Genomic DNA, 14,984 nt, shown 5'->3' with positions numbered 1-14,984 from the left:
AAAATGCAGCCGAATGGCAAGCAATTGATCACTCTGCATGGAAAATGGCCACAATCATGCAATTCAGCCATGTTGCAGGGTGGCCCCTAATGGCCCGAACAGTAAAGTCAGTATAGCCTTGTGTGCTTTTTGGGGCTCAAATGGACTTTTGCCCCAAACTGAGAAAAATGCAGCCGAATGGCAAGCAATTGATCACTCTGCATGGAAAATGGCCACAATCATGCAATTCAGCCATGTTGCAGGGGTGGCCCCAAATGGCCCTGAACAGTAAGGGGTATAGCCTTGTGCGCTTTTTGGGGCTCAAAAGGACTTTTGCCCCAAACTGAAAAAAATGTAGCCGAATGGCAAGCAATTGATCACTCTGCATGGAAAATAGCCACAATCATGCAATTCAGCCATGTTGCAAGGGTGGCCCCAAATGGCCCAAGCGGTAAGGGTATAGCCTTGTGTCCTTTTTAGGCTCAAACGGACTTTTGCTCCAAACTGAGAAAAATGCAGCCCAATGGCAAGCAATTGATAACTTTGCATGGAAAATGGCCACAATCATGCAATTTAGTTATGTTGTAGTAGCGGCCCCAAATGGCCCAACCGGTAAGGTATAGTGTGCTTTTTGGGACTCAAACGGACTTTTGCCTTAAAACGGAGAAAAATGCAGCATAATTGCAAGCAATTGTTCACTCTGCATGGAAAATGGCCAAAATCATGCAATTTGTCCATGTTGCAGGGGTGGCCCCAAATGGCCTGAACAGTAGGGGTATAGCCTTGTGTGCTTTTTTGGGGCTCAAACGGACTTTTGCCCCAAACTGAGAAAAATGCAGCCTGAGGGCAAGCAATTGATCACTTTGCATGGAAAATGGCCACAATCATGCAATTCAGTCATGTTGCAGGTGTGGCCCCAAATGGCTAGAGCGGTATGGGTATAGCTTTGTGCACTTTTTGGGGCTCAAACGGACTTTTGCCCCAAACTGAGAAAAATGCAGCCGAATGGCAAGAAATTCAATACTCTGCATGGAAAATGGCCACAATCATGCAATTCGGCCATGTTGCAGGGGTGGCCCCAAATGGCCCTGAACGGTAAAGGGTATAGCCTTGTGTGCTTTTTGGGGCTCAAACGGACTTTTTGCCCCAAACTGAAAAATGCAGCCGAATGGCAAGCAATTGATCACTCTGCATGGAAAATGGCCACAATCATGCAATTCAGCCATGTTGCAGGGGTGGCCCCAAATGGCCTGAACGGGTAAGGGTATATTATAGCCTTGTGCGCTTTTTGGGGCTCAAATGGACTTTTGCCCCAAACTGAAAAAATGCAGCCTAAGGGCAAGCAATTGATCATTCTGCATGGAAAATGGCCACAATCATGCAATTCAGCCATGTTGCAGGGGTGACCCCAAATGGCGGGAACGGTATGGGTATAGCCTTGTGCACTTTTTGGGGCTCAAACGGACTTTTGCCCCAAACTGAAAAAAATGTAGCCGAATGGCAAGCAATTGATCACTCTGCATGGAAAATAGCCACAATCATGCAATTCAGCCATGTTGCAGGGGTGGCCCCAAATGGCCCGAACGGTAAGGGTATAGCCTTGTGTGCTTTTTGGGGCTCAAACGGACTTTTGCCCCAAACTGAGAAAAATGCAGCCGAATGGCAAGCAATTGATCACTCTGCATGGAAAATAGCCACAATCATGCAATTCAGCCATGTTGCAGGGGTGGCCCCAAATGGCCCTGAACGGTAAGGGGTATAGCCTTGTGTGCTTTTTGGGGCTCAAACGGACTTTTGCCCCAAACTGAGAAAAATGCAGCCGAATGGCAATGGCAAGCAATTGATCACTCTGCATGGAAAATGGCCACAATCATGCAATTCAGCCATGTTGCAGGGGTGGCCCCAAATGGCCTGAACGGTAAGGGTATAGCCTTGTGTGCTTTTTGGGGCTCAAACGGACTTTTGCCCCAAACTGAGAAAAAATGCAGCCGAATGGCAAGCAATTGATCACTCTGCATGGAAAATGGCCACAATCATGCAATTCAGCCATGTTGCAGGGGTGGCCCCAAATGGCCTGAACAGTAAAAGGGTATAGCCTTGTGCTTTTTTTGGGGCTCAAACGGACTTTTGCCCCAAACTGAGAAAAAAAAAATGCAGCCGAATGGCAAGCAATTGATCACTCTGCATGGAAAATGGCCACAATCATGCAATTCAGCCATGTTGCAGGGGTGGCCCCAAATGGCCTGAACGGTAAGGGTATAGCCTTGTGTGCTTTTTGGGGCTCAAACGGACTTTTGCCCCAAACTGAGAAAAAATGCAGCCGAAGGGCAAGCAATTGATCACTCTGCATGGAAAATGGCCACAATCATGCAATTCAGCCATGTTGCAGGGGTGGCCCAAATGGCCTGAACAGTAAGTGTATAGCCTTGTGTCCTTTTTGGGCACAAACGGACTTTTGCCTCAACTGAGAAAAATGCAGCCGAAGGGCAAGAAATTGATCACTCTGCATGGAAAATGGCCACAATCATGCAATTCAGCCATGTTGCAGGGTGGCCCCAAATGGCCTGAACGGTAAGGGGTATAGCCTTGTGTGCTTTTTGGGGCTCAAACGGACTTTTGCCCCAAACTGAAAAAATGCAGCAGAATGGCATGGAAAATGGCAAGCAATTGATCACTCTGCATGGAAAATGGCCACAATCATGCAATTCAGCCATGTTGCAGGGTGGCCCCAAATGGCCTGAACGGTATAGGTATATATAGCTTTTGTGTGCTTTTTGGGGCTCAAACGGACTTTTGCCCCAAACTGAAAAATGCAGCCGAATGGCAAGCAATTGATCACTCTGCTGGAAAATGGCCACAATCATGCAATTCAGCCATGTTGCAGGGGTGGCCCCAAATGGCCCGAACGGTAAGGGGTATAGCCTTGTGTGCTTTTTGGGGCTCAAAAACGGACTTTTGCCCCAAACTGAGAAAAAATGCAGCCGAATGGCAAGCAATTGATCACTCTGCATGGAAAATGGCCACAATCATGCAATTCAGCCATGTTGCAGGGGTGGCCCAAAATGGCCCGAACAGGTAAAGGGTATAGCCTTGTGTGCTTTTTGGGGCTCAAACGGACTTTTGCCCCAAACTGAGAAAAAAATGCAGCCGAATGGCAAGCAATTGATCACTCTGCATGGAAAATGGCCACAATCATGCAATTCAGCCATGTTGCAGGGGTGGCCCCAAATGGCCTGAACGGTAAGGGTATAGCCTTGTGTGCTTTTTGGGGCTCAAACGGACTTTTGCCCCAAACTGAGAAAAAAAATGCAGCCGAATGGCAAGCGATTGATCATTCTACATGGAAAATGGCCACAATCATGCAATTCGGCCATATTGCATGGGTGGCCCGAAATGGCCCAAATGGTTAGGGTATAGGCTTGTGTGCTTTTTTGCTCTCAAAATGACTTTTGCCACAAACTGAGGAAAATCCAGCCGAATGGCAAGCAATTGATAACTCTGCATGGAAAATGGCCACAATCATGCAATTCAGCCATATTGCATGGGTGGCCCGAAATGGCCCAAATGGTTAGGGTATAGGCTTGTGTGCTTTTTTGCTCTCAAAATGACTTTTGCCACAAACTGAGGAAAATCCAGCCGAATGGCAGGTAACTGATAACTCTGCATGGAAAATGGACACAATCATGCAATTCGTCCATGTTCCATGGGTGGCCAAAAATGGCCCGAACGGTAAGGGTATAGCCTTGTGTGCTTTTAGGGGCTCAAACGAACTTTTGCCCCAAACTGAGAAAAATACAGCCGAATGGCAAGCAATTGATCACTCTGCATGGAAAGTGGCCACAGTCATAAAATTCGTATATGTTGCAGGGGTGGCCCCAAATGGCCCGAACGGTAAGGGTATAGCCTTGTGCACTCTTTGGGTTTCAAACGAAGTTTTGCCCCAAACAGAGAAAAATGCTGCCTAAGGGCAAGCAATTGTTTACTCTGCATGGAAAATGGCCGCAATCATGCAATCCGTCCATATTGCAGGGGTGGCCCCAAATGGCCCGAACGGTAAAGGTATAGACTTGTGGGCATTTTGGGGCTCAAACGAACTTTTGCCCCAAACTGAGAAAAATGCAGCCTAATGGCAAGCAATTGATCACTCTACATGGAAAATGGCCACAATCGTGCAATTCGGCAATGTTTCAGGGGTGGCCCCAAATGGCCCGAATGGTAAGGGTATAGCCTTCTGTGATTTTAGGGGTCCAAACGGAATTTTGCCTAAACTGAGAAAAATGCAGCCTAAGGGCAAGCAATAGATTACTCTGCATGGAAAATGGCCACAGTCATGCAATTCGGCCATATTGCAGGGGTGGCCCCAAAATGGCCAGAACGGTAAAGGTATAGTCTTATGTCCTTTTTGGGTTCAAACGGACTTTTGCCCCAAACTGAGAATAATGCAGCCGAATGGCAAGCAATTGATCACATTGCATGGAAAACGGCCACATTCATGCAATTCAGCCATGTTGCAGGGGTGGCCTTTAATGGCCCGAACAGTAAAGGTATAGCCTTGTGCGCTTTTGGGGCTCAATTGAACTTTTGCCCCAAACTGACTAAAATGCAGTCTAAGGTCAAGCAGTTGATCATTCTGCATGGAAAATGGCCAAAATCATACAATTCAGCCAAATAGCAGGGTTGGCTCCAAATGGCCCTAAGGGTTAGGGTATAGCATTGTGCGCTTTTTGGGGCTCAAACGGACTTTTGCCCAAAACTGAAAAAATGCAGCCTAAGGGTAACCAATTGATCACTCTGCATGGAAAATGGCAACAATCATACAATTCAGACATGTTGCAGGGGTGGCCCCAAATGGCCTGAACGGTAAGGGGGTATAGCCTTGTGTGCTTTTTGGGGCTCAAACGGACTTTTGCCCCAAACTGAGAAAAATGCAGCCGAATGGCAAGCAATTGATCACTCTGCATGGAAAATGGCCACAATCATGCAATTCAGCCATGTTGCAGGGGTGGCCCCAAAAATGGCCCGAACAGTAAAGGTATAGGGTATAGCCTTGTGTTTTTGGGGCTCAAACGGACTTTTGCCCCAAACTGAAAAAATGCAGCCGAAGGGCAAGCAATTGATCACTCTGCATGGAAAATGGCCACAATCATGCAATTTAGCCATGTTGCAAGGGTGGCCCCAAATGGTCCGAACGGTGAGGTTATAGCCTTGTGTGCTTTTTGGGGCTCAAACGGACTTTTGCCCCAAACTGACAAAAATGTAGCCTAAGGGCAAGCAATTGATCACTTTACATGGAAAAAGACCACAATCGTGCAATTCAGCCATGTTGCAGGGGTGCCCACAAACGGCCCGAACGTTTAGGTTATAGCCTTTTGCACCTTTTGGGGCTCAAACGGACTTTTGTCCCAAACTGAGAACACTGCAGCTGAATGGCAAGCAATTGATCACGTTGCATGGAAAATGGCCACAATCATGCAATTCAGCCATGTTGCAGGGGTGGCCCCAAATGTCCTTAACGGAAAGGGTATAGCCTTGTGTGCTTTTTGGGGCTCAAAGGGACTTTTGCCCCAAACTGAGAAAAAAAAAATGCAGCCGAATGGCAAGCAATTGATCACTCTGCATGGAAAATGGCCACAATCATGCAATTCAGCCATGTTGCAGGGGTGGCCCCAAATGGCCCGAACGGTAAGGGTATAGCCTTGTGTGCTTTTGGGGCTCAAACGGACTTTTTTTGCCCAAAACTGAGAAAAATGCAGCCGAAGGGCAAGCAATTGATCACTCTGCATGGAAAATGGCCACAATCATGCAATTCAGCCATGTTGCGGGGGTGGCCCCAAATGGCCCGAACGGTAGGGGTATAGCCTTTGTGCTTTTTGGGGCTCAAACGGACTTTTGCCCCAAACTGAGAAAAAAATGCAGCCGAAGGGCAAGCAATTGATCACTCTGCATGGAAAATGGCCACAATCATGCAATTCAGCCATGTTGCAGGGGTGGCCCCAAATGGCCCCTGAACGGTGGGGGTATAGCCTTTGTGCTTTTTTTGGGGCTCAAACGGACTTTTGCCCCAAACTGAGAAAAAATGCAGCCGAAAGGGCAAGCAATTGATCACTCTGCATGGAAAATGGCCACAATCATGCAATTCAGCCATGTTGCAGGGGTGGCCCCAAATGCCTGAACGGTAAGGGTATAGCCTTGTGTGCTTTTTGGGGCTCAAACGGACTTTTGCCCCAAACTGAAAAAAGAAAAATGCAGCCGAATGGCAAGCAATTGATCACTCTGCATGGAAAATGGCCACAATCATGCAATTCAGCCATGTTGCAGGGTGGCCCCAAATGGCCCGAACAGGTAAGGGTATAGCCTTTGTGCTTTTTTTTGGGGCTCAAACGGACTTTTGCCCCAAACTGAAAAAAATGCAGCCGAATGGCAAGCAATTGATCACTCTGCATGGAAAATGGCCACAATCATGCAATTCAGCCCATGTTGCAGGGGTGGCCCCAAATGCCCTGAACGGTAAGGGTATAGCCTTGTGTGCTTTTTGGGGCTCAAACGGACTTTTGCCCCAAACTGAAAAAATGCAGCCGAATGGCAAGCAATTGATCACTCTGCATGGAAAATGGCCACAATGGTGCAATCAGCCATGTTGCAGGGGTGGCCCCAAATGGCCTGAACGGTAAAGGGTATATAGCCTTGTGTGCTTTTTTGGGGCTCAAACGGACTTTTGCCCCAAACTGAGAAAAATGCAGAATGGCAAGCAATTGATCAGTTCTGCATGGAAAAAATGGCAACAATCATGCAATTGCCATGTTGCAGGGGTGGCCCCAATGGCCGAACGAAAGGGTAGGGCCTTGTGTGCTTTTTGGGGCTCAAACGGACTTTTGCCCCAAACTGAGAAAAATGCAGCCGAATGGCAAGCAATTGATCACTCTGCATGGAAAATGGCCACAATCATGCAATTCAGCCATGTTGCAGGGGTGGCCCCAAATGGCCCGAACGGTAAGGGTATAGCCTTGTGTGCTTTTTGGGGCTCAAACGGACTTTTGCCCCAAACTGAGAAAAAATGCAGCCGAATGGCAAGCAATTGATCACTCTGCATGGAAAATGGCCACAATCATGCAATTCAGCCATGTTGCAGGGGTGGCCCCAAAATGGCCTGAACGGTAAGAGGGTATAGCCTTGTGTGCTTTTTGGGGCTCAAACGGACTTTTGCCCAAACTGAGAAAAATGCAGCCGAAGGGCAAGCAATTGATCACTCTGCATGGAAAAATGGCCACAATCATGCAATTCAGCCATGTTGCAGGGGTGGCCCCAAATGGCCCTGAACGGTAAAGGGTATAGCCTTGTGTGCTTTTTGGGGCTCAAACGGACTTTTGCCCCAAAAACTGAAAAAAATGCAGCCGAATGGCAAGCAATTGATCACTCTGCATGGAAAATGGCACAATCATGCAATCATGCAATTCAGCCATGTTGCAGGGTGGCCCCAAATGGCCTGAACGGAAAAGTAGGGTATAGCTTTGTGTGCTTTTTGGGGCTCAAACGGACTTTTGCCCCAAACTGAGAAAAATGCAGCCCAAGGGCAAGCAATTGATCATTTCTGGATGGAAAATGGCCACAATCATGCAATTCGTCCATATTGCAGGGGTGCCCCAAAATGGTTCGAATGGTAAGCGTATGTGTGCTTTTTGGGGCTCAAACAGACTTTTGCCCCAAATTGAGAAAAATGCAGCCGAATGGCAAGCAATAGATCACTGCATGGTAAATGGCCACAATCATGCAATTCGTCCATGTTGCAGTGGTGGCCCCAAATGGCCCGAATGGTAAGTGTATAGCCCTGTGTGTTTTTTGGGGCTCAAACGAACTTTTCTCCCAAACTGAGAAAAATGCAGCCTAATAGCAAGCAATTGATCACTCTACATGGAAAATGGCCACACTCATACAATTCGGCCATATTGCAGTGGTGGCCCCAAATGTCCCGAACGGTAAGGGTATAGGCTTGTGCGCATTTTGGGGCTCAAACTGACTTTTGCCACAAATTGAGAAAAATGCAGCCGAAGGGCAAGCAATTGATCACTCTGCATGGAAAATGGCCACAATCATGCAATTCAGCCATGTTGCAGGGGTGGCCCCAAATGGCCTGAACGGTAGGTAAGGGTATAGCCTTTGTGTGCTTTTTGGGGCTCAAACGGACTTTTGCCCCAAACTGAAAAAATGCAGCCGAATGGCAAGCAATTGATCACTCTGCATGGAAAGTGGCCACAATCATGCAATTCGGACATGTTGCAGGGGTGGCCCCAAATAGCGCAAATGGTGAGGGTATAGCCTTGTAAGCTTATTAGGGCTCAAATGGACTTTTGCCCCAAACTGAGAGAAATGCAGCCGAAATGGCAAGCAATTGATCACTCTGCATGGAAAATGGCCACAATCATGCAATTCAGCCATGTTGCAGGGGGGTGGCCCCAAATGGCCTGAACAGTAAGGGTATAGCCTTGGTATAGCCTTTTGTGTGCTTTTTGGGGCTCAAACGGACTTTTGCCCCAAACTGAAAAAAATGCAGCCGAATGGCAAGGGCAAGCAATTGATCACTCTGCATGGAAAATGGCCACAATCATGCAATTCAGCCATGTTGCAGGGGTGGCCCCAAATGGCCTGAACGGGGTAGGGTATAGCCTTGTGCTGCTTTTGGGGCTCAAACGGACTTTTGCCCCAAACTGAGAAAAAAATGCAGCCGAATGGCAAGCAATTGATCACTCTGCATGGAAAAATGGCCACAATCATGCAATTCAGCCATGTTGCAGGGGTGGCCCCAAATGGCCCGAACGGTAAGGGTATAGCCTTTGTGTGCTTTTTGGGGCTCAAACGGACTTTTGCCCCAAACTGAAAAAAATGCAGCCGAATGGCAAGCAATTGATCACTCTGCATGGAAAATGGCCACAATCATGCAATTCAGCCAGCCATGTTGCAGGGGTGGCCCCAAATGGCCTGAACAGTAAAAGGGTATAGCCTTTGTGCTTTTTGGGGCTCAAACGGACTTTTGCCCCAAACTGAAAAAATGCAGCCGAATGGCAAGCAATTGATCACTCTGCATGGAAAATGGCCACAATCATGCAATTCAGCCATGTTGCAGGGGTGGCCCCAAATGGCCTGAACGGTAAGGGTATAGCCTTGTGTGCTTTTTGGGGCTCAAACGGACTTTTTTGCCCCAAACTGAAAAAAAATGCAGCCGAATGGCAAGCAATTGATCACTCTGCATGGAAAATGGCCACAATCATGCAATTCAGCCATGTTGCAGGGGTGGCCCCAAATGGCCCTGAACAGTAAAGGGTATAGCCTTGTGTGCTTTTTGGGGCTCAAACGGACTTTTTTGCCCCAAACTGAGAAAAAATGCAGCCGAAGGGCAAGCAATTGATCACTCTGCATGGAAAATGGCCACAATCATGCAATTCAGCCATGTTGCAGGGGTGGCCCCAAATGGCCTGAACGGGTAGGGGGTATAGCCTTGTGTGCTTTTTTTTTGGGGCTCAAACGGACTTTTGCCCCAAACTGAAAAAAATGCAGCCGAATGGCAAGCAATTGATCACTCTGCATGGAAAATGGCCACAATCATGCAATTCAGCCATGTTGCAGGGGTGGCCCCAAATGGCCCTGAACGGTAAGGGTATAGCCTTGTGTGCTTTTTGGGGCTCAAACGGACTTTTGCCCCAAACTGAAAAAATGCAGCCGAATGGCAAGCAATTGATCACTCTGCATGGAAAATGGCCACAATCATGCAATTCAGCCATGTTGCAGGGGTGGCCCCAAATGGCCCTGAACGGTAAGGGTATAGCCTTGTGTGCTTTTTGGGGCTCAAACGGACTTTTGCCCCAAAACTGAAAAAAATGCAGCCGAATGGCAAGCAATTGATCACTCTGCATGGAAAATGGCCACAATCATGCAATTCAGCCATGTTGCAGGGGGTGGCCCCAAATGGCCTGAACGGTAAGGGGGTATAGCCTTGTGTGCTTTTTTGGGGCTCAAACGGACTTTTTTCCAAAACTGAAAAAAATGTAGCCGAATGGCAAGCTATTGATCACTCTGCATCGAAAATGGCCACAATCATGCAATTCAGCCATGTTGCAGGGGTGGCCCCAAATGGCCGGAACAGTAACTGTATAGCCTTGTGTCCTTTTTGGGCACAAACGGACTTTTGCCCCAAACTGAGAAAAAAGCAGCCGAAGGGCAAGGAATTGATCACTCTGCATGGAAAATGGCCACAATCATGCAATTCAGCCATGTTGCAGGGGGGTGGCCCCAAAATGGCCCAAACGGTAAGGGTATAGCCTTTTTGTGCTTTTTGGGGCTCAAACGGACTTTTTGCCCCAAACAAACTGAAAAAATGCAGCCCAAATGGCAAGCAATTGATCACTCTGCATGGAAAATGGCCACAATCATGCAATTCAGCCATGTTGCAGGGGTGGCCCCAAATGGCCCGAACGGTAGTAGGGTATAGCCTTTGTGCTTTTTGGGGCTCAAACGGACTTTTGCCCCAAACTGAGAAAAAAATGCAGCCGAATGGCAAGCAATTGATCACTCTGCATGGAAAATGGCCACAATCATGCAATTCAGCCATGTTGCAGGGGTGGCCCCAAATGGCCCGAACGGTAAGGGTATAGCCTTGTGTGCTTTTTGGGGCTCAAACGGACTTTTGCCCCAAACTGAAAAAAAATGCAGCCGAATGGCAAGCAATTGATCACTCTGCATGGAAAATGGCCACAATCATGCAATTCAGCCATGTTGCAGGGGTGGCCCAAAATGGCCTGAACGGGTAAAGGGTATAGCCTTTGTGTGCTTTTTGGGGCTCAAACGGACTTTTCCCCAAACTGAGAAAAATGCAGCCGAATGGCAAGCAATTGATTACTCTGCATGGAAAATGGCCACAATCATGCAATTCAGCCATGTTGCAGGGGTGGCCCCCAAAATGGCCCTGAACGGTAAGGGTATAGCCTTTGTGTTTTTGGGGCTCAAACGGACTTTTGCCCCAAACTGAAAAAATGCAGCCGAAGGGCAAGCAATTGATCACTCTGCATGGAAAATGGCCACAATCATGCAATTCAGCCATGTTGCAGGGGTGGCCCCAAATGGCCCGAACGGTAAGGGTATAGCCTTTGTGTGCTTTTTGGGGCTCAAACGGACTTTTTGCCCCAAACTGAAAAAATGCAGCCGAATGGCAAGCAATTGATCACTCTGCATGGAAAATGGCCACAATCATCATGCAATTCAGCCATGTTGCAGCGGTGGCCCCAAATGGCCCAAACAGTTAAGGTATAGCCTTGTGTGCTTTTTGGGGCTCAAAAGGACTTTTGCCCCACACTGAAAAAAATGTAGCCGAATGGCAAGCAATTGATCACTCTGCATGGAAAATAGCCACAATCATGCAATTCAGCCATGTTGCAGGGGTGGCCCTAAATGGCCCGAACGGTTAGGGTTATAGCCTTCTGTGCTTTTTGGGACTCAAACGGACTTTTGCCCCAAACTGAGAAAAATGCAGCCGAATGGCAAGCAATTGATCACTCTGCATGGAAAATAGCCACAATCATGCAATTCAGCTATGTTGCAGGGGTGGCCTCAAATTGCCAGAACGGTTAGGGTATAGCCTTGTGAGCTTTTTGAGGCTCAAACTGACTTTTGCCCCAAACTGAGAAAAAATGCAGCCTAAGGGCAAGCAATTGATCATCTCTGCATGGAAAATGGCCACAATCATGCAATTCAGCCATGTTGCAGGGGTGGCCCCAAATGGCCTGAACAGGTAAGGGTATAGCCTTGTGTGCTTTTTGGGGCTCAAACGGACTTTTGCCCCAAACTGAAAAAATGCAGCCGAATGGCAAGCAATTGATCACTCTGCATGGAAAATGGCCACAATCATGCAATTCAGCCATGTTGCAGGGGTGGCCCCAAATGGCCTGAACGGTAAGGGGGTATAGCCTTTTGTGCTTTTTGGGGCTCAAAATGACTTTTGCCCCAAACTGAGAAAAGTGCAGCCGAATGGCGAGCAATTGATCACTCTGCATGGAAAATGGCCACAATCATGCAATTCAGCCATGTTGCAGGGGTGGCCCCAAATGGCCTGAACGGAAAGGGTATAGCCTTTTGTGCTTTTTTGGGGCTCAAACGGACTTTTGCCCCAAACTGAGAAAAAATGCAGCCAGAATGGCAAGCAATTGATCATTCTGCACGGAATATGGCCACAATCATGCAATTCACCCAAATAGCAGGGGTGGCCCTAAATTACCCGAACGGTAAGGGTATAGCCTTGTTTGCTTTTTGGGGCTCAAACCGACTTTTGCCCCAAACTGAAAAAATGCAGCCGAATGGCAAGTAATTGATCACTCTGCATGGAAAATGGCCACAATCATGGAATTCAGCCAAATAGCAGGGGTGGCCCTAAATGGCCCGAACGGTAAGGGTATAGTATAGCTTTGTGCTTTTTTTTGGGGCTCAAACGGACTTTTGCCCCAAACTGAGAAAAATGCAGCCGAAGGGCAAGCAATTGATCACTCTGCATGGAAAATGGCCACAATCATGCAATTCAGCCATGTTGCAGGGGTGGCCCCAAATGGCCTGAACGGTAGGGGGTATAGCTTTTGTGCTTTTTGGGGCTCAAACGGACTTTTTTTGCCCCAAACTGAAAAAATGCAGCCGAAGGGCAAGCAATTGATCACTCTGCATGGAAAATGGCCACAATCATGCAATTCAGCCATGTTGCAGGGGGTGCCCCCCCAAATGGCCTGAACGGTAAGGGTATAGCCTTGTGCTTTTTGGGGCTCAAACGGACTTTTGCCCCAAACTGAGAAAAAAATGCAGCCGAATGGCAAGCAATTGATCACTCTGCATGGAAAATGGCACAATCATGCAATTCAGCCATGTTGCAGGGGGGGCCCCAAAAATGGCCCTGAACGGTAAAGGGTATAGCCTTGTGTGCTTTTTGGGGCTCAAACGGACTTTTGCCCCAAACTGAAAAAAAAATGCAGCCGAAGGGCAAGCAATTGATCACTCTGCATGGAAAATGGTCACAACCATACAATTCGGCCATGTTGCAGGGGTGGCCCCAAATGGCCCAAATGGTAAGTGTATATCCTTGTGTGCTTATTGGGGCTGAAACGGACTTTTACCCCAAACTGAAAAAAATGCAACCGAATGGCAAGCAATTGATCACTCTGCCTGGAAAATGACCATAATCATACAATTCAGCCATATTGCAGGGGTGGCACCAAATTGCCAGAACGGTAACTGTAATGACTTGTGCGCTTTTTGGGGCTCAAATGGACTTTTGCCCCAAACTGAGAAAAATGCAGCCTGAGGGCAAGCAATTGATCACTTTGCATGGAAAATGGCCACAATCATGCAATTCAGTCATGTTGCAGGTGTGGCCCCAGGGGTGGCCCCCCAAATGGCCCGAACGGTAAGGGTATAGCCTTGTGTGCTTTTTGGGGCTCAAACGGACTTTTGCCCCAAACTGAAAAAAAATGCAGCCGAATGGCAAGCAATTGATCATTCTGCATGGAAAAAATGGCCACAATCATGCAATTCAGCCATGTTGCAGGGGGTGGCCCCAAATGCCCGAAAGGTAAGGGGTATAGCCTTGTGTGCTTTTTGGGGCTCAAACGGACTTTTGCCCCAAACTGAAAAAAATGCAGCCGAATGGCAAGCAATTGATCACTCTGCATGGAAAATGGAAAATGGCCACAATCATGCAATTCAGCCATGTTGCAGGGGTGGCCCAAAATGGCCCGAACAGGTAAGGGTATATAGCCTTGTGCTTTTTGGGGCTCAAACGGACTTTTGCCCCAAACTGAGAAAAAAAAATGCAGCCGAATGGCAAGCAATTGATCACTCTGCATGGAAAATGGCCACAATCATGCAATTCAGCCATGTTGCAGGGGTGGCCCCAAAAATGGCCCGAACGGTAAAGGGTATAGCCTTGTGTGCTTTTTGGGGCTCAAACGACTTTTTTTGCCCCAAACTGAAAAAAATGCAGCCGAAGGGCAAGCAATTGATCACTCTGCATGGAAAATGGCCACAATCATGCAATTCAGCCATGTTGCAGGGGTGGCCCCAAATGGCCCGAACGGTAAGGGTATAGCCTTGTGTGCTTTTTGGGGCTCAATCGGACTTTTGCACCAAACTGAGAAAAATGCAGTCGAAGGGCAAGCAATTGATCACTCTGCATGGAAATTGGCCACAATCATGCAATTCGTCCATGTTGCAGGGGTGGCCCCCAAAATGGCTGAACAGTAAGGGGTATAGCCTTTGTGCTTTTTGGGGCTCAAACGGACTTTTGCGCCAAACTGAAAAAAATGCAGCCGAATGACAAGCAATTGATCACTCTGCATTGAAAATGGCCACAATCATGCAATTCAGCCATGTTGCAAGGGTGGCCCCAAATTGCCCGAGTGGTAAGGGTATAGCATTGTGTCCTTTTTAGGTTGAAAAAAAATTTTGGCCCCAAACTGAGAAAAATGCAGCCAAATGGCAAGCAATTGATAACTTTGCATGGAAAATGGCCACAATCATGCAATTCAGCCATGTTGCAGGGGTGGCCCCTAATGGCCCGAACGGTAAGGGTATAGCCTTGTGTGCTTTTTGGGGCTCAAACGGACTTTTGCCCCCAAAACTGAAAAAAATGCAGCCGAATGGCAAGCAATTGATCACTCTGCATGGAAAAGGGCCACAATCATGCAATTCAGCCATGTTGCAGGGGTGGCCCCAAATGGTGAACGGTAAAGGGTATAGCCTTGTGCTTTTTTGGGGCTCAAACGGACTTTTTTGCCCCAAACTGAAAAAAAATGCAGCCTGAAAAATGGCAAGCAATTGATCACTCTGCATGGAAAATGGCCACAATCATGCAATTCAGCCATGTTGCAGGGGTGGCCCCAAATGGCCCTGACGGTAAGGGTATAGCCTTTGTTTTTTTGGGGCTCAAACGGACTTTTGCCCCAAACTGAAAAAATGCAGCCGAATGGCAAGCAATTGATCAC

The sequence above is a fragment of the Macrobrachium rosenbergii genome, unplaced genomic scaffold (genome assembly GCF_040412425.1).
Source record: "Macrobrachium rosenbergii isolate ZJJX-2024 unplaced genomic scaffold, ASM4041242v1 13902, whole genome shotgun sequence".
Lineage (NCBI taxonomy): Eukaryota > Metazoa > Arthropoda > Malacostraca > Decapoda > Palaemonidae > Macrobrachium > Macrobrachium rosenbergii.
Note: the sequence above shows the minus strand (reverse complement) of the source record.